The sequence below is a fragment of the Mirounga leonina genome, unplaced genomic scaffold (genome assembly GCF_011800145.1).
Source record: "Mirounga leonina isolate KUSES-001 unplaced genomic scaffold, KU_Mleo_1.0 Mir_115, whole genome shotgun sequence".
Classification (NCBI taxonomy): Eukaryota; Metazoa; Chordata; class Mammalia; order Carnivora; family Phocidae; genus Mirounga; species Mirounga leonina.
Genome location: NW_023270268.1, coordinates 96,984,463 through 97,003,487, shown reverse-complemented (window position 1 = coordinate 97,003,487; position 19,025 = coordinate 96,984,463). Strand labels below are relative to the sequence as shown.

Below are 19,025 nucleotides of genomic sequence, written 5' to 3'. Positions count from 1 at the left end.
ACTCCTAGAAAGACTACCATTTATAAGATTCTGCCAGCCATTCCATCCAGATTCAATCTGTAGCTTTCATACAACTATATGCATTTACAGATAAATACAGTAAAAGACAACTACTAAGAAGGCCAGACTAATATTCTATATAAATGTCAAAAATTTCCTTGTAATTTACAGTTCAGAAAAATTTAGACATCTATTACTGATCAAAAGGACTGATGATACCAAATGTTGGCAAGGGGGTGGCAAATGGGAATGGTGAAAATGTAAACAGACAGTATCTCTGGAAGACAATATAGTACTACATATCAAAAAGCCTGAAAGGTCCATCTCCTTTATGGAAGTAATCCTACTCTAGAAATTTATTCTGAAAAAATAATCCAAATAGGCAAAAGTTATGTATATTCTATTAACTGAGCTAGGAACAACCCGCAACAGTCATATGGGGTGGTATTCGAAATCCAGATTCCTGGACCTCACCCTACTTTCAGAGGCAGAATCTCTGGAAATGAAAACAAAGGAATCCACATGGGGAGGGTGTTTGAAAACTACTTATCAGAATGCAACAGTAGTATTTCTAAAATAACATGTAATCAAAACAATTGGTTCCATGGGAAAAGGAATTAAGGCTAAAAAGATTCAGACTCACAGTAACAAAGCTGTGTTGCCTCTAGGCCATCAACAAAAGGATTTTTTTAATAGCTCAAGTCAATATCACTACCATAAACTGAAGGACAAATCTGAATACCACTAGCACTATCATTAGTAGAGTTGCTTACATACATTATTGGCCTTCTTAAAAATCACAACAGTAGATGATAAAATCCTTTAAAGATCAAATCAAAATAAAAATGAGTTGAAAAAATAACCTGATGCCATCCAAGTACCTAGAAAATGTGGGTCCTACTCACTGGGTGCTAGGTGCTAGTTCCAGATAACAATGGCATTAGTCAATAGCAGGGAAATGCAAACACCACACCCTAATTAATCATTTACCTCATATGCATATAGGTTTTGAAAACTCTGTTGGAGAGACACCTGGATGGCTCAGCTGGTTAAGCATCTGCCTTCGGCTCAGATCCTGATCCCAGCCTCCTGGGATCGAGTCCCACACCCGGCTCCTTGCTCAGCAGGGAGTCTGCTTCTCCCTCTGCCTGCTCTGCCTGCCACTCCCCCTGCTTGTGCTCTCTCTCTGACAAATAAATCTTTTTTTTTTTTTAAGATTTTATTTATTTGACAGAAACACAGCGAGAGGGAACACAAGCAGGGGGAGTGGGAGAGGGAGAAGCTGGCTTCCTGTTGAGCAGAGAGCCCGATGTGGGGCTCGATCCCAGGACCCTGGGATCATGACCTGAGCCGAAGGCAGACGTTTAACGACTGAGCCACCCAGGAGCCCCAAATAAATAAGATCTTAAAAAAACAAAAACAAAAAACCCTGTTGGAGAAATGACTAAATGAGAATGTTAATCATCACACTTTTATAATGGTAAAAAAGAAAAACCTAAGTGTCCGCAATAGGGAACTGGTTAAATAAAGCATGCATGACACATTTATATTATTAGCACAGAAACACTGATACATTGTTTTATGTGTGTGTGGGGGGAAACACATTCTAAATATACATATGTAATACATAAATATATAAAATAGCTTTTCTTAATATACAGAAAAAATGCTGTAAACCACATATAAAAAATGTGTGATCAGAACTGTGGTTAGCGCCTGGTTGGCTCAGTTCAGTAGAACATGAGATTCTTGATCTCAGGGTTTTAAGTTTGAGCCCCACGTTGGGTGAAGAGATTACTTAAATATACAATCTTTAAAATAATAGCAATAAAAGAATGGTGGGTAATTTTAAAAACAGTATTCTCTGAAATGTTATAATTTAGATTATTAGAAAACAGAATATAGACCATAATGCTCATTTGGAACTTTAGCCTACCTCCCTCAATTATTTCATTTTTATGCTGTTTTTTATCACTTACTGTGACCAACCACCCTTGCATATCTTGTATATTTTCTTAAAATCTGAGCACAGTTTCTTAGTAGCCACACAAATCCTTAAGATGCAAACATCATCGTAAAAAATATAGAGATTTGTTATATTTTCTTCCAATTTCCAGACACATTAAGTAAATATGGGTAAATACAGCCTCTCCTAAGTATTTCACAACTAAAATGAATTCTTTTTGTGAGATTCAGGTCCTCTTTAACTAGGTTTTATCTCACTCATAGAACAACTCCTCTATTCATTAAAGCAGACCCTGGCTTTCTCTTCTTTAAGGCTGAAGTAAATAACATTTTACCCAAAACTTTTTTCTTTTTTTTTTTTTTTATTCATGAAAGTCAGAGAGAGAGAGAGGCAGAGGCAGAGGGAGAGAAGCAGGCTCTACACTGAGCAGGGAGCCCGATGCGGGACTCGATCCCAGGACCCTGGGATCATGACCTGAGCCAAAGGCAGACGCTTAACCGTCTGAGCCACCCAGGCGCCCCCCAAAACTTTTTTCTGATTAAAACCTACTTAGGCTCATTTACCCACCATCTACCACTCACAGACCTTTTATTAGCAGATACAGTTATACTGTAAAATACAGGGAACGTGGGGTGCCTGGGTGGCAGAGTCAGTTAAGCGTCTGACTCTTGGTTTCTGCTCAGGTTGGTATTTCAGGGTCATGAGATCAAGCCCTGCGTCAGGCTCTCTGCTCAGTGCAGAATCCACCTAAGAGTCTCTCCCTTTCCTTTGGCCCCTCCATCCCTCTGAAATAAATAAATCTTGAAAACAAAAAAAAAAGTACAGGGATCACATCTCACCTACACTGTGTTCTTTTCTTTAGAAAAAGGATTCCTACCATTTAATTAATATATCACCTCGCATTTTTTTTTGTAAGAACACTTATGTTCTACTCTCTTAGCAATTTTCAATTATATGCATTAGATCCTCAGACCTTATTCATTTTACAGCTGAAAATTTGTACCTTTTTCCCAACTTCTCCCTATTCCCCGCACCCTGGCAACCACTTATCTACTCCGTTTCTATGAGTTTGACTTTTTTTAGATTTCACATATAAGTGATACCATGCAGTGTTTGTCTTTGTCTGGCTTATTTCATTTAGCATAATGCTACTCTTTAACTGAGTACAGCACTCCAAATTTGGTACAGTAACATATTTTAAATATATGGCATTTATTGATTATATTTAGAGCACAGTATTTAAAAATTATCCATTGCAATTAAAAAAGTCAGACGCTGTATTTTAAAAGTCACTGAAAAACTAAATTATGAAGTCTAATCGTAAACAACAATAAAGAAAAACTTAACCTAGGAAGTCAAGCTTCTGAATTTTAAGTGAAAGAACATGAGTTTTTAAAAAGTTTAAGAATGATTTCCAGGTGTGGCACCTGACTGGCTCAGTTGGAAGAGCATGCAACTCTTTATCTTGAGTTTGAGCCCCACACTGGGTGCAGAGTTACTTAAAAATAAATAAAAACTAAAAAAAAAAAAAAAAGATTTCTAGGTAATTGCCAGGCTTCAAGTATCTTTATAACTTTTAAAAGGATAATAACCAGGTATTTCTTAACTTCATACAAAAGGAAAAGGTGGTTATGGCTCAATGTGCTAGATTAAATCTAATAAAAATTAACTACTAAAAAAGTTTCCACTAGAGTAGGTAGATCAAGCCTAAATACAGAACACTGCATTAAATCATTAGGGAATAGGCAGCTTAATCTTTCCCTGCTCAATTAAAAAAAATACATGTCTTGGGCGCCTGGGTGGCTCAGTTGGTTAAGTGACTGCCTTCGGCTCAGGTCATGATCCTGGAGTCCCTGGATCGAGTCCCGCATTGGGCTCCCTGCTCCGCGGGGAGCCTGCTTCTCCCTCTGACCCTCCCCCCTCTCATGTGCTCGCTCTCTCTCATTCTCTCTGTCTCAAATAAATAAATAAAATCTTTAAAAAAATAAAATAAAATAAAATAAAAATTAAAAAAATACATGTCTTGATTAAAAAAAAAAAAGCCCATCACCATAGAAATGACTTAGGAAGTGAAAATATTCTATAAGACCATTACCAGAAATGTTTGATGTATACAGTCTTCCTATATTTTTCTACGCATATATATACATACATATTTCAAAACAGAATTGGGATACTATGAGTATTATTTGGTAGCTGTTTAAGAAATCTCTATTAAACATAACTTTGTCAGCAAAATTCACCTTAAATACAGTTTAACTTTCACAAACATGTCTGGATTGAAATGAATACTTCTGTGGTCTTGATCACTTAGCTCTTATTTTAAAATGTGGATATTCTAAATATATCAGAGGAATAGCAACTTATAAATATAATTTAGCAAAGAACGTGTAGTATCAAAGGTATAGAGTGCTATATAGAAATGTCAAGAAAATGAGAACATGATTATAAACAACCAACAAGCTTTTAGAAGTTAAAAGAACTTTTAAAGTAAGTCAAAAGGAATTCCAAAAAACCCCTAGGAATTCCAAAATCTCCATTAGAAAATTAAATAGAGTGTCCAAGAGTTCTATCTGTGAATCTATAATTTTCTAAAGTTCTTATGAACATAATAGTTGCCTATTCAAAGCATAAATCAGGTATTTCAATAAATATTTGAACACCTATTTGCTAACACCTGGAATGCAAAGGAGTTTATACCTACTAGGAAATACAGTGTCTCAGTGTGTATATTTATTACACATATATGTGAATATATATACATATAATACGTATATTATACATAATATATATAAAATACATCTTAGTAATAGCACATGCACACAAAGTACAAAAACAGTACTAGAATGAAAGTGATCCTGGGAACAGATGTGAAGGGTGACTAAGAGTTTGTTTTGTGGGAAGTCAAGAAATGAAAATTTTTTTTAAAGATTTTATTTATTTGACAGAGAGAGAGCACAAGCAGGGGGAGCAGCAGAGGGAGAGGGAGAAGCAGGCTCTCTGCTGTGCAGAGATTGTTCACAACGTCTCCTCCAAGAACCACAAAGCCACTGTGGAAAGAGCAGTCAGCTGGCCATCAGAGCTACCAATCCCAATGCCAAGCTGCACAGTGAAGAAAATGAATGTAGACAGTTTATACGCACATTGCATTTGTGTTAATAAAACCATAAAACTACAAAAAAAGGTGTACTTTGTGTAAATGTGGAAGCTGAGACTGGAGAGGAAGAACACCAATTTTATGAGGGGCTTGCACATCAAGATGGTACTTGGCTGTCTTCTCTAGCTACACTTATTCTCTTGGTTGACCTCAATCTCATAATCTTACCGCTTTAATGTTGCCATCTTCGAACTGTCTCTAGCTTAGAAATCACTCTTAAACTCCAAAGCATCTGTAGTAGACAATTCAAATTAAACATACCCAAAACTAGATCTCTGATCCCCCTCCCCCAAAATCTGCTTCACCTGCAGCTTTCTCTGTTGATAGCCTCTCCATTCTTGACTGCAGGTTGCTCTCTTACCTCCTTTATTTATTTTAAGATTTTTTTATTTATTCATTTGAGACACAGAGACAGAGAGAGAGAGCATGAGCAGGGAGAGAGGCAGAGGGAGAGGGAGAAGCAGGCTCCCCGCTGAGCAGGGAGCCCGATGCGGGGCTTGATCCCAGGATGCTGGGATCATGACCCAAGCCGAAGGCAGACGCTTAACCATCTGAGCCACCCAGGCGCCCCGACCTACCTCCTTTATTTAAATGATACCTCAAGAAAGATTATTCTGAGAAATCTGTTTTTCTTTCTTTGTAATATTCCTGACAGGCTTTCTTATCAATCAGGATTATGTTTGGCCTTGAACAAAGTTTGGAAGTGTTCCTTCTTACTCCTCAGTTTTGTCAATGTTTGCTTCATGTATTTCCAAGTTATATTAAGCGCATAACTATTTGGGACTGTTATAAGTTGATAAATTGGTCCTTTTATCCTTTTGAAATGTCCTTCTTTTTGCCGTAATATTCCGTCTTAAAATCTACTTCGTTCCATACTGTTTTCTTTTACTCAATGCTGCACATGTATCTTTTACCATCAATTACTTTCAATTCTTCTATGTCCTTGTAATTTAAAGTGTCTTTTGTAAACAGCATATACTTAAGTCTTGTTCCTCTAATCTGACAACGGGAGTATTTTTTAAATTACACAATTCTTTATTCTAAATATTATGCAATGTTCAAGTATTACTTTTATTTATTAAAATACCACGAGGGGCGCCTGGGTGGCTCAGTCGGTTGAGTGAATGACTCTTGATTTGGTTTTGGCTCAGGTCAGGATCTCAGAGTTGTGGGATGAGTCCTGCTTTTGGACTTGCGCTCAGTGCAGTCTCCTTAGCCCTATCCCCCCATTCCCTCTGACCCTCCAGAGGCACACGGGCTCTCTTTTAAATGAATGATTGGATGAATGAAATCTTCAAAATAAAAATAAAAAAATAAAATAGCATTATAGAAAAAGGGGGAAAATGTCATCACATTGAGTCATGCTAATCTTCTCTGTGTCATTCCAATTTTAGTATATATGCTGCCAAAGCAAGCACTGACAATTGGAACATTTGGTCTGTCCAGACTTAATATAATTGTTGATATAGTCTATTCAAGTCCACCAGCTTGCAAATTTTCTATATGTACTCTTAGTTGTTCCTTTATTTTCCAAGCCTTTTCTGGGGGATCAATTTTCACTCTTAGCTTTTAAAAAAATATTTTAAAGTTTACATAAAATTAAATTCACTTTTCTTAGTGTATAGTTCTGAGTTTTGACAAACATGTAACAATAACTATCAAGATTTAGATCAAGATACAGAATAGTTCCATCACCCCAAAAATCTCCCTCATGACCCTCCGTAGAGTTTCAACTCTAACACCACTCCCAGGCAACCATTAATCTGTTTTCTGTTCCCCATATCTTTCCTTTTTCAAGAATGTCACATAAATGGAATCACATAATACATAGCCATTTGCTTGGCTTCCTTCATTCAACATAATGCCTTTGAGATTTACCACACTGTTGTATCAACAGTTCTTTCCTTGTTATTGCTGAGTAGTATTCCATAGTATGGATATACCAGTTTACCCTTTTGTTGAAAGGCATTTGGGTCTACATACACATTTCTCTACAGGTTCTTGTGTGAACTAAGTTTTTAAAATTTCTCTTAAGAGAGGTAATGCTGGGCGTAAATATATGAGAGTTCCAGTTGTTCTGCATTCAGCATTTGGCACTGTCAACCCTTAAAAATTTATGCCATTCTAACAGGTGTGTAGTGAATGGTTTTAGTTTGCATGTCCCTAAATACCAAATGATGTTGAGCATGCTTTCCTTTATTTCTCTGCCTTCATATAACTTCTTTGGTAAAGGAGCTATTCAAATATTTTGCCCATTTAAAACAAGCTGGGTTCTCTAACTGGGTTGTAAGTGTATTATGGATACATGTTCTTTGTAAGCTAGTATACTGCAAATAATCTGAGGCCCCTTCCCACTTTTTACATTCCATTTATTTTTCTCTTAAATAGCCTTATGGTATAATTATGCACCATGAAATTCATTTAAATGTATAATTCAATGACTTTTAGACTATTTACAGAGTTGTACAACCATCACCTCAATTCAGCCTTAGAACATTCACATCATACCCCCAAAATCCCTTGTGCAAATCTAAAGTAAATCCCTTTTCCTACCCAAAGTCAGCCACTAAATCTACTTTCTATATATTTGCTTTTTCTGGACATTTCATATACATAGAAAAAATGTGATCTTTTGCACTACTACACTTCTTTCATGCAGCATAATGTTTCTGAGGTTCATCCATGATGTAATGTGTCAGCAGTTGAACAATATTCCACTGTAAGGATATACCACATTTTGTTTATCCATTCACCATCTGATGGGCATTTTAACAGTACTATATTCATGGCCATTATAAATAATGCTGTTATGAATATTGCATGTAAGTCTGTGTGTGGACATAAGCTTTAGTTTTTCTCTGGTAGATACCTATAAGTGGGATTGCTAGGCTGTATGGCAAATATGCTTTTTAAAGAAACCACCTTTTGTAGGTAGAATAATGGCCCCAAAGGATGTCCATGTTCCAATCCCAAGAATCTTTAATACATTATTTTACATGGAAAATGCACTTTGCAAGATATGATTAAGACCTTGAGATGGGAAGATTAACCAGGACTATCTGGGTGGGCCCAATGTAATCAAAGAGTTCCTTAACGGTCAGAGAAGAGAATAGGACAAAAGAAGCAGAAACAAGAGATTTAAGATGCTATACTGCAAGCTTTGAAGATTAAGGACTACGAAACAAGGAATACACGTGGCCTTATAGAAGCTGAAAAGGCAAGGAAACGGATTCTCATCTAGAACCTCTAGAAGAAACATAATCTTGTTGTATTAGTTTCCTAGTGCTGCTTTAAGGAATTACCACTGAGTGGCTTAAAACAGCAATTTATTCTCTGGAGGCTGGGAGTTCAAAATCAGGTCAGCAGGGCCATGCTCTCTGAATCTGGAGTAGAATCCTTCCTTGCCTCTGCCAGCTCCTGGTGGCCTCAGATATTTCTTGGCTTGAGGCAATAACAAGTCTAATTCTTGCCTCCATTTTCACTTAGTGTTCTGATTGTGTACCCCCTTTCCTCTTCCTGTAAGGACACTAGTTATTGGATTTAAAGCCCTCTCTAATCGAGCATGACCATCTTTTTCTTTTTTTTTTAAAGATTTTATTTATTTATTTGACAGAGAGAGACATACAGCGAGAGAGGGAACACAAGCAGGGGCAGTGGGAGAGGGAGAAGCAGGCTTCCCACGGAGCAGGGAGCCTGATGCGGACCTCGATTCCAGGACCCTGGGATCACGACCTGAGCCGAAGGCAGACACCCAACAACTGAGCCACCCAGGCGCCCCTAGCATGACCATCTTAATTACATCGCAAAGACCCTATTTCTTTCTTTCAAGATTTTATTTATTTGAGAGAGCATGAACAGAAGAGAGGGGAGGGGCAGGAGGAGAGGGAGAAGGAGGCTCCCCACTGAGCAGGAAGCCAATGCATGGCTCGATCCCAGGACCCTCGGATCATGACCTGAGCCACTTAACTGACTGAGCCACCCAGGTGCCCTGAAAAGACCCTATTTCTAAATAAGGTCATGTGCTGAAGTTCCAAGTAGACATGAATTTTTCTTCGGGGGGGTGGGGTACTACTTAAAATCACTATACCCACCGGGCGCCTGGGTGGCTCAGTCGTTAAGCGTCTGCCTTCGGCTCAGGTCATGATCCCAGGGTCCTGGGATCGAGTCCCACATCGGGCTCCCTGCTCGGCAGGAAGCTTGCTTCTCCCTCTCCCACTCCCCCTGCTTGTGTTCCTGCTCTCGCTATCTCTCTCTCTGTCAAATAAATAAATAAAAATCTTAAAAAAAAAAAAAATGTTTAAAAAATCACTATACCTACCAACACCTTGATTTTAACTCAGTAAAACCCATTTCAGATTTTTGATCATAAGAACTAAGGTAATAATTTGTTTTTAAGCAATTAAGTTTGTATTATTTTGTTATAGCAGTAATGGAAAACTGGTACATTGCTAAACTGTTTTCCAAAGTGGCTGAACCATTTGCATTCCTACCAACAATGCATTAAGTTTTTCTACATCTTCACCAACACTTTAAAAAAGATTTATTTATTTAGGGGCGTCTGGGTGGCTCAGTCTTTAGGCATCTGCCTTCGGCTCAGGTCATGATCTCAGGGCCCTGGGATTGAGCCCCGCATAGGGCTCCCTGCTCCACGGGAAGCCTGCTTCTCCTTCTCCCACTCCCCCTGCTTGTGTTCCTGCTCTCGCTCTCTCTGTCAAATAAATAAATAAATAAAATCTTAAAAAAAAAAAAAGATTTATTTGAGAAAGTGTGTGCGTGAGCGAGCAGGGGGAGGGGCAGAGGGAGAGAGACTCTCAAGCAGACTCTCCGCTCAGTGAGGAGACCAATGTGGGGCTCGATCCCAAGACCCTGAGATCATGACCTGAGCCACAACCAAGAGTTGGATGCTTAACCAGACTGAGGCACCAGGCACCCCTCACCAACACTTTTTATTGTCTATTTATGCCATTTTGGTGGTATGAAGTGATAATCTCATTGGATGTGCATTTCTCTAATGACTAATAATGCCGAGCATCCTTCTGGATGGTTATTAGCCAACTGTCCATCTTCTTTGATAAAATGCCTAAGTTTTTTGCCCATGGTCTAGGCCTGAGAATAAACTGAAAATTTTTACAGTAACTAATAAGAATTCCCATTTTTATATTGGATTCCTTATTTTATTGAGCCGTAAGTTGTTCTTTATATATTCTGGATACAAATTCTTTATCAGATATATAATTTGCAACTATTTTCACCCAATTTTTGGCTTGCCTTTTCATTCTAACAGTGTACCATACTAATGTAAACTGTTACTAATAGCAGAAACTGGAATTCTCTGTACCATCTTCACAAATTAAATCTAAAAACTATAAAACTATTCTAAAGTAAGTTTGTTGGGGTGCCTGAGTGGCTCAGTCAGTTAAGCATCTGCCTTCACCTCAGGTCATGATCCCGGGGTCCTGGGATTGAGCCCTGCTTCAGGCTCCCTGCTCAATGGGGAGCCTGCTTATCCCTCTCCTTCTGTCCCTCCCCCATTCATGCCCCTCCCCCCTGTTATCTCTATAATAAAATGTTAAAAAAAATAAAGTAAGTTTGTTTTTTAAAAAAGGAGAAACTGTCAGATTAAGAGGTGATGAGACATTTCAGCCAATTAAAATGTGTGGAAGACCTTTTTGGACTTTAATTTGAAGAAGACATAAGACAAATAAGAAAAAGCAAATAGACTGGGTATCAGATCATAAGATATTAGGTATAACAGTATTACAGTAACTTTTTTTTTTTAAAGTCATCCATGATAAAGACTCATACTGTATTATTTACAGATAGAATGGGATAGTACTTCAAGAATTTCCTTTGAAGTACTCCAGCAAAAAAGGAAAAAGGGAAAGTACTGATCAGGCAAAGACAAAAGAATATGAGAATTAATACTACCTATTGGAATTGAATGCACTGAGGGCTCAATGCACTATTTACTTTTATAGGTGTTTGAAAATTTCCATAACAAAAAATAAACATACATTACTTATTTACATAAGGAACTACAAACTGTAGCACTTTGCATTTATGTTAAATTTTATAGCAACTTTGGCTAAAAAAGAACAAAGACATGCTATTTTTTTTTTAAAGATTTTATTTATTTATTTATTTGAGAGAGAGAGAGAGAGAGAGAAACAGCATGAGAGGGGATAGGGTCAGAGGGAGAAGCAGGCTCCCCACCGAGCCGGGAGCCCGATGCGGGACTCGATCCCAGGACTCCAGGATCATGACCTGAGCCGAAGGCAGTCGCTTAACCAACTGAGCCACCCAGGCGCCCAAGACATGCTATTTTTGATACTAAAACTCATGGCAGAAAGCACCTGATGCCTGACTTACTCTCAACCATTTGAAAAAACAGTAAAAGGCAAGAATTTCAAATCTTTAACAAACCACAACCCCTCAATTTCCAGCTGTACCAAGCCTTCAGTTTGCAGAAAAGAAACTGAGTAAGAGCTGGATAAGAATGAGCCTTCCGTTCTGGTACAGACCTCCTCCTCTAAATTCATCAATCTTAGGATAGCCTGTTACATAGTCTTTGCCTTTGGTATAAATGGCCACATGTCCTGACATTTTTTTCCCATTAAAACTACTGTCAAACACGTTTTAGGTAAAATGATCATTTAAAAATTATTTACATAATGTAGTTTAAATGCTACCTAATGTGACTGGAAGCAATGTTGGCGTTAAGTAGATAAAAACAATTAGATAGTAGGGGGAATGCATCCAGAGTTTTTACATTAATTTAACTCGTAAGAATTCCCTTTTGTAACCCATCACTTTGAGAGTTATTTCCTGAAATACAAATACTGCATAATATATATCCTCTATGTGAACAGATCACATTACCAAGAAAATCATAGTGAATTAGAACATCTAAAACACAACTACTAAAAGAAACACTTGAATTTTAGGGGTAAACAAACGGGAGCCCACAAAGAAGTCCAAGAAACAATTTTCAAGAGACTAGGGAAAAAGTCTAGAGAAGCAGTGTCACAAAATCCAAGAATGGATTCCAAACCTGCCTATACACCAGAATTACTTTGCCAGTTAAAAACTCAGATTTCCACATCCCACTGTGGAATCTTTAATAATTAAGGGTTCTTAAGTTAACCACACAAGTTTAGCATCCACCTAAATTAATTAACTTCCCACTGCCTATATTAAACTTCCATCTCCAAGAATTCTGGTAAGGGAAAGAGAGGCTAAAGATGGGCACAGAGAAGTGGATTTCATATAAAATGTTAAATCATTTTCCCTATGTAAGTGACACGGTATATATGCTATAGCTTTAATGTTTGTGACATAGCTAGTATTGAGAGCTAGTCTCAATTTCAAATCAGCCTGACTCTTGAAACCTGGTTATTAATCACTACACTGTTTACTTACTTCAGATAAGATTTCAATGTAATTTATTCTTTTTTAAAGATTTATTTATTTATTTAGAAAGAGAACATGCACAAGCAGGGGGAGAGAGAGAATCCCAGGCAGACTCCTCGCTGAGCGCAGAGTCCTACATGGGGCTTGAGCTCACAACCCTGAAGTCAAGACCTGAGCCAAAATCAAGAGTCAGATGCTTAGGGCGCCTGGGTGGCTCAGTTGGTTAAGCGACTGCCTTCGGCTCAGGTCATGATCCCGGGGTCCTGGGATCGAGTCCCGCATCGGGCTCCCTGCTCTGCGGGGAGCCTGCTTCTCCCTCTCCCACTCCCCCTGCTTGTGTTCCCTCTCTCGCTGTGTCTGTCAAATAAATAAAATCTTAAAAAAAAAAAAAAAAAGATGCTTAAATGACTGAGCCTCGTGGGCGCCCCACATTTCAGTGTAATTTAACAACATAAACTATCTTTTTTTTTTTTTAAAGATTTTATTTATTTATTTGAGAGAGAGAGAGACTAAGAGAGAGAGCACATGAGAGGGGGGAGGGTTGGGAGGGTCAGAGGGAGAAGCAGACTCCCCGCCGAGCAGGGAGCCCGATGCGGGACTCGATCCAGGGACTCCAGGATCATGACCTGAGCCGAAGGCAGTCACTTAACCAACTGAGCCACCCAGGTGCCCCAACAACATAAACTATCTTAATTGATCAATTTAGGACCTCTACTCTGTAGATAAGCCCCAAATTCCTGGACTAAAAGTCAAATCTGCTACATCTATTAGACGCAACAGTTTCTTGTTTTTAAGTTGGTTGCTAATATTTAAATCAGAAGCTTTTACATAAAGCCTACATTTCTGCTCTTTTTTTGTACTCACTTATCTTGGCACCAGTTTACAACTCTAACTATAAAAAACTGAATAGAGTAGTAATTAAAGAAACTAAATTATTCTCTTGGCTCAAGTAAATTCATGTGACGTCATTTTTTTCTTGTTTTTCCAATCTATAACAAACCCCAATGTTTCTTCATACCAAAGATTTTAGAATAAGGATCTAAAATGGGAAAAAAGATATAACAAAAGTGCCCATGTATACCCAAGTTTTTAGATATGAACACGGCTACTTGCCCCCTACTTTACAGAGCCCATTAGTTATTTATATCAGCACCACAAGATTAATCTATTAGTCAAATCTCATATCATCTTCGTGCTTAGAATATGGTAGAAAACCTTTACCTGTGGCTTAAAACAAGCACTGTGATACAATAACACATATTAAGTATTTAACACAGCAACATCAGATAAGCACTCAAATGTTTTCAGCTATTAAAGGTAATGTCAATTATGCCCAAAATTATAAAAACAAAATTTAGTGGCAATATTCTGAAGGGCCACAAGATGGAGGTATGACTACACAAAAGTATGTCTTTCTCTATAAAGTCTGAAGTTATACTGCAAAAAGAGAAAATGAAATACTGTATAAAGTTTAAAGTCTAACCATTTTTATTTTAAGTGAGTATTAAGTACACCTTTGCACAAAATTTTAACTGCTTCGTTACTTCTTGTGCAGACTGTTTATCTGGAAGGAACCTTAGAAGCCACTGGGTCCATTCCTCTTCTTTTCAGATGATGGAGCTGAAACCCAGATAGATGTACCTAGGGTTATACAGCCATTTATTAATAAAGCCAGAACCAGGCCTATGTCTACAAATTTCCATTACAGTTCAAGATCAGCCATACATAGGACTCCCCTCAAAGGAGTCATCTTTACTCAAGGTTATTAAGAGAGAGAAATACCAAACCGGGAACATTTATATAAGGTGTACTAATGATAAAGGGGATTTGTATAAAACTTAAAAAAAAAAAAGTATTTTAGCAAGGATCTAAGTATGTCCATGGTCCTTTGATAAAAAATTCCAAGGGGCTTAGGGCAGGTAATTTTTTCTTAGCTAGCAGTAATCTGGTTCTAAACTCTTGCCTTCAAGTAAATTACATGAAAGAGTGATTCCTCTAAAGTATAAATTCCTTCAACTTAAAAGTTAAGTCCCCTGAGAATTTATCAAAGCACAGCTTAAATACTAATTGCTCATGAGGCCTTAAACTGTCATCCTGCTGAGATTTCCACCTCATCTGAACTATATTATACTGTTTGTACCCTTCCAAGGCACAGCACCTCTGTGCTGCTTGCTGTAAGCATTTATTTTTATTTATATCTTACCTCTTCTACTGAACTGCAAGACTTAGGGCAGGACCTCAAATATTTCAAGGAACTGATGAATTACTTCCAATAAATCCAAGAATCTCTAGGCCCTTAATTTAACTGATGGGCTCTCTCTCATCTCATCTAGATTTTAGGGTTTCTCAATCCTAGTACTACTGATATTCTGGGCTGGATAATTCTTTGTGAAGGGCTTTCTGGAGCACTGTAGGATATTTAGCATCATCTCTAGCCTCTACCCACTAAATGCCCCACCCCACTGTGACAACCCAAAATGCCTCCAGACATTATCAGTTAACCAGGGATGGGAAATGTGACCCTGGTTGACTATCACTGTTCTAGAGATTTAGCAGGTATCAAAAAAGTGATGGTGGGTGGATTAGTTCTGCAAGCTGTATGAGTGCAAGTATCAGGTGTGCAAAACTTTCAGCAATTACTTGCTTGGGTACAAGAAGTGCTAAACACACACCAGATATAATCTACTTAAGGTTATAACCTAAAAATAATCAAGTAATTCTCTGAAAAAATTTTCCACGGCTATCCATATGTTCAATTAGAGCTCCTTCCCAGCTACGGCTTTTCCCTTACTACCACCTAAATGTTGCTTTTACTTCCAAGTCTCTAAATCCAAGCACGTATCTTCCAACTGCTTACTAGTTATCTCTACAGGAATCTCACATTCAACACATTGAAAAATGAACTCACCATCCTCCACAGGAAGTTAGAACAGCTACCTCTATCCTCTATCTTTATGAATAGTCCCATCACCCATATAAAAATCTAGTTTTATATGTATTCTTACATCCCATTTTAATCCCTGTTAATTCTGCTCCCCAAATATCTTCATAACCTGTTCCTATACCCCTTCTCTAAGCAGTATGCTTCAGACCATCATTTCAACACAAATTCTAATAGTCTAATGAAGGGGAAAAATACTAGAGTCAAGGAGACAAAGCCATCACAATGCAGTCAGAATAATCTTTTGAAAACACAAATCTGATCACTTTACTTCTAATGCTTAAGATCTTTCAACAGCTGCACATAACCTACCAAATGAAATTTGAATAGCACTGCATAAAAAGTCCTCTTCACCTAGCTGTGGCCACTGGTCTAGCCTTCTCTCTCTCTCCCACCTTGTTTTTTGGCCATATAAAACTTCAAAAATTCCAGAACCCACCAAACTTTCTTTCCTTCTTGGTTCACCTCTGTACAATGTTACTTCATTAGTAGACTAAAGATATTAAACCTATAGATACATTAGTAGATTATGGTTGCTTTCCTAGAGCTATAGTAAGGATTACATGAGAATTTATTGCCTGGAGGAGATGTACTAGGTAGCTATAAAAAGTAAAAGGGCCATGAGGCGGGAAGGATGGGAGAGCAGGTCTCAAAAGGCAGACACAAAAGCAAAATGAAGAAAGCAGCATTAAAGAGAACAGCTCAAATATGATTCCAAAGTTTTGTTTCTTGGTATCATAAAAAGTTATGAGACAAGGGATGGCAAACATGTGACCCACATGCCACAGCAGTCATGGTAGATATTAATAACCAATGACATCACTCTTTTTTGTTGTTGTATGGCAATCTGAGAACTCATCAAAGCTATCAGCAGATTAAATACTGATTGATTAAATACTATCAACAGATTAAAACAGGCACATGAATTTCAACTTTTGGCTGTTCCTGTTCAGGTTTAAGCTGTTCTTTCTAAAGACAAAGAAACCAAGGCCCAGAGGTAAAAAAAAAAAAACTATTAGTGACCCTACTGCTAACTCTTATTAGTGGCACAGTGAACTACAAAATGTGGCTGCTTTTAATTCAATGCTTTTTGTTTTAAAGTGAGTCTCCTTTAGGAAGATAAATTATGCTGGGGAGTCTGGGTGGCTCAGTCTGTTAAGTGTCCGACTCTTGATTTCAGCTGGGGGTCAAGATCTCATCAGGGTGCTGAGTTTGAGCCCTGCTTCTGCTTGTCCCTCTCCCTCCCCCTCTGTCCTTCCCCCAACTTGTGTGCATGTTCTCTCTCTCTCTCAAATAAATATATAAGATCTTAAAAAAAAGATAAATTATGCTATGAATAATAATCTATATGGACAGGCAGGGAGGTAATCCAAGTGTATCTTTAAATATACTTCAGTTTTCTGGAAAGAGAAATAAGAAATCTTTAAAATGCTCCTAAGTACAATTCTCCTTGCTTAACCTAGTTTATAACAAGTTCCATCTGTAAAAAATTTTTTCTCGTGAGCTGGGTCCTAAACTGGCACCACTCTGACAATATTTGCTAATTCAAATGTCTCAACCCCATTTTCTAAAGAACATTAACTTTAGTTGTTTTGCAATTTGAAGTTTAAACACACTCAATATCCAAATTAAAAAGCGGTAAGTTACACAAGTAACATGTAAGTCACAAACATACAAATGGCCAGTAAAAGTGGGAAATGTCCAACTTCACTAAGTAATCAAATTAACAGTAACAAAAAAAGGTGGGGGGGAGAAATACAATTCATCATCTAATCAGCAAAGTAAAACTAGAGTTAGGCTATTATGTGAATATGTCCTCAAACCCAACTTGTAAAGAAACTGTTATTTCTACCATTTTACAAATGCTCAATGTATGCCACTCATTCCAGAAGGTAATTTATACCACCAATGGCTGAAATGGCAGCTATAATGTCTTCCTTCACTTCCTTAAGGTTTTTTCAAGTGTCCCTCCCCTTCCCCATCAGCCCTTGAAGAAAAGGGCACTCTCATACACTGTTGGCAGTATGAACTGCTACTATCTTTCTAGAGGTCAACTGGCAACAAATATCAGAGATTTAAAAATACCAGTACCTTCTGATCCAAAAAATTCACTTCTAGGGAATTATCCAAAAGAAATAAGGATGTGTGTCAATTAGTTTTATAAACAAGCATTCACTGCAGCACTATCGAGGACTGAGAAAAGCCTCTGGACTTAGAAAACAAGGTTTTCCATTAACAGCTTCAGCAATGATAGAGGCTGAATACAGGTCACACTTGCTCAGGAAAGGCAAATGGATACTCCCAATTATCCCTTCTCCATCATGACAAGGTGACCAGATTACAATATTTTAATCTAAAACCAAGAGTGGCCTCAGAATCCTTCATCACAGAGGTATACAACCAGCCACACACTATCTGTTGGCCCACAAACTGCACATCAACTATTTAGAAACACCATCTAAAATTGGATCCTAAGGAAAGAAATGTTTTACACAAACTTTTTTTTTCAGGGTCTAGCACAGCACTGTCCAAAATACAATTCGAGTCACATAAGTAATTTTAAAATTTCTAGTATCTACATTAACAAGGCAAGAAGAAACAGATGAAATCATTTCAATGTGCAATCAAAGTAAAAATTAATTTCACTTTTCAAAAAAGTCCTTTTTTCATACTAAGTCTTTTTGAAGTTTATTTACTTATTTTTGGTAATCTCTACATCCAACATGGGGCTTAACTCACAACCCTGAGATCAAGAGTCACGTGCTCTTCTGAGTCAGCCAGGCACCCCCATACCAAGTCTTTTTAAAATCCAGTGTGTATTACACTGCAAATCTCAATTCAGATACTAATTTTCCTTGGAAATATTGATCTATATTCACATTTCACAAACTTTATAGATTCACCTATCCAGGTTGTTTTAAACATACTTGAAAATTGTCCAACAACTGACTTTGAGTATCAGTTTCTAAAATTAAAATTTTAATTAAAATTCAGTTTCTCAGTAACACAAGCCACATTTCAACTGCTCAACAGCCTACTGTAGCTAGTCATTACTGTATTGCACAGGACAGGACTAACATTTTTCCAATAAGTTAGGTAATCAATGTATATAGGAACTGATGGAAGAGATCAAATCAAGAGAAAGTACTGTTCACTATGGGACAATTACATAGTTTTGTAGTTATAATACATACAATTTTCATTTCTGTGATGAAAAGGAAGTTTCTATTGGTTACACCTGGTATTTTAATGGTTTCTGTAGGTTGTCCTTAAAAAAAAAAAAGGACAACCATTTAAATAATTGAGAAGTTGTATCTTTTCATATGGCACAAAGCTGGAAGCCATAGCTAATATGTGTACGAGAAAATCAGAAGTCAAAAGGATTTCCACAGGCCAAAATGGAAAACATAAGCAAAGTGAAAAATTTTTTTTTTTTAAGATTTTATTTATTTATTTGACAGAGAGAGACACAGCAAGAGAGGGAACACAAGCAGGGGGAGTGGGAAAGGAGAAGCAGGCTTCCCGCTGAGCAGGGAGCCCGATGCAGGGCT

The 19,025-nt window shown here is 37.6% G+C and overlaps 1 protein-coding gene and 1 non-coding gene across 3 annotated transcripts in view; both read right to left on the bottom strand.

The window, feature by feature from the left end:
• NAA50 (N-alpha-acetyltransferase 50, NatE catalytic subunit) overlaps nt 1-19,025 on the bottom strand; it is a 29,321-nt gene that overhangs the window by 5,308 nt on the left and 4,988 nt on the right. The gene's annotated exons all lie outside the window — the stretch shown is intronic.
• On the bottom strand, nt 6,439-6,541 carry LOC118007183. The gene has a single exon (XR_004678312.1). It is a non-coding gene; the product is annotated as a U6 spliceosomal RNA (small nuclear RNA).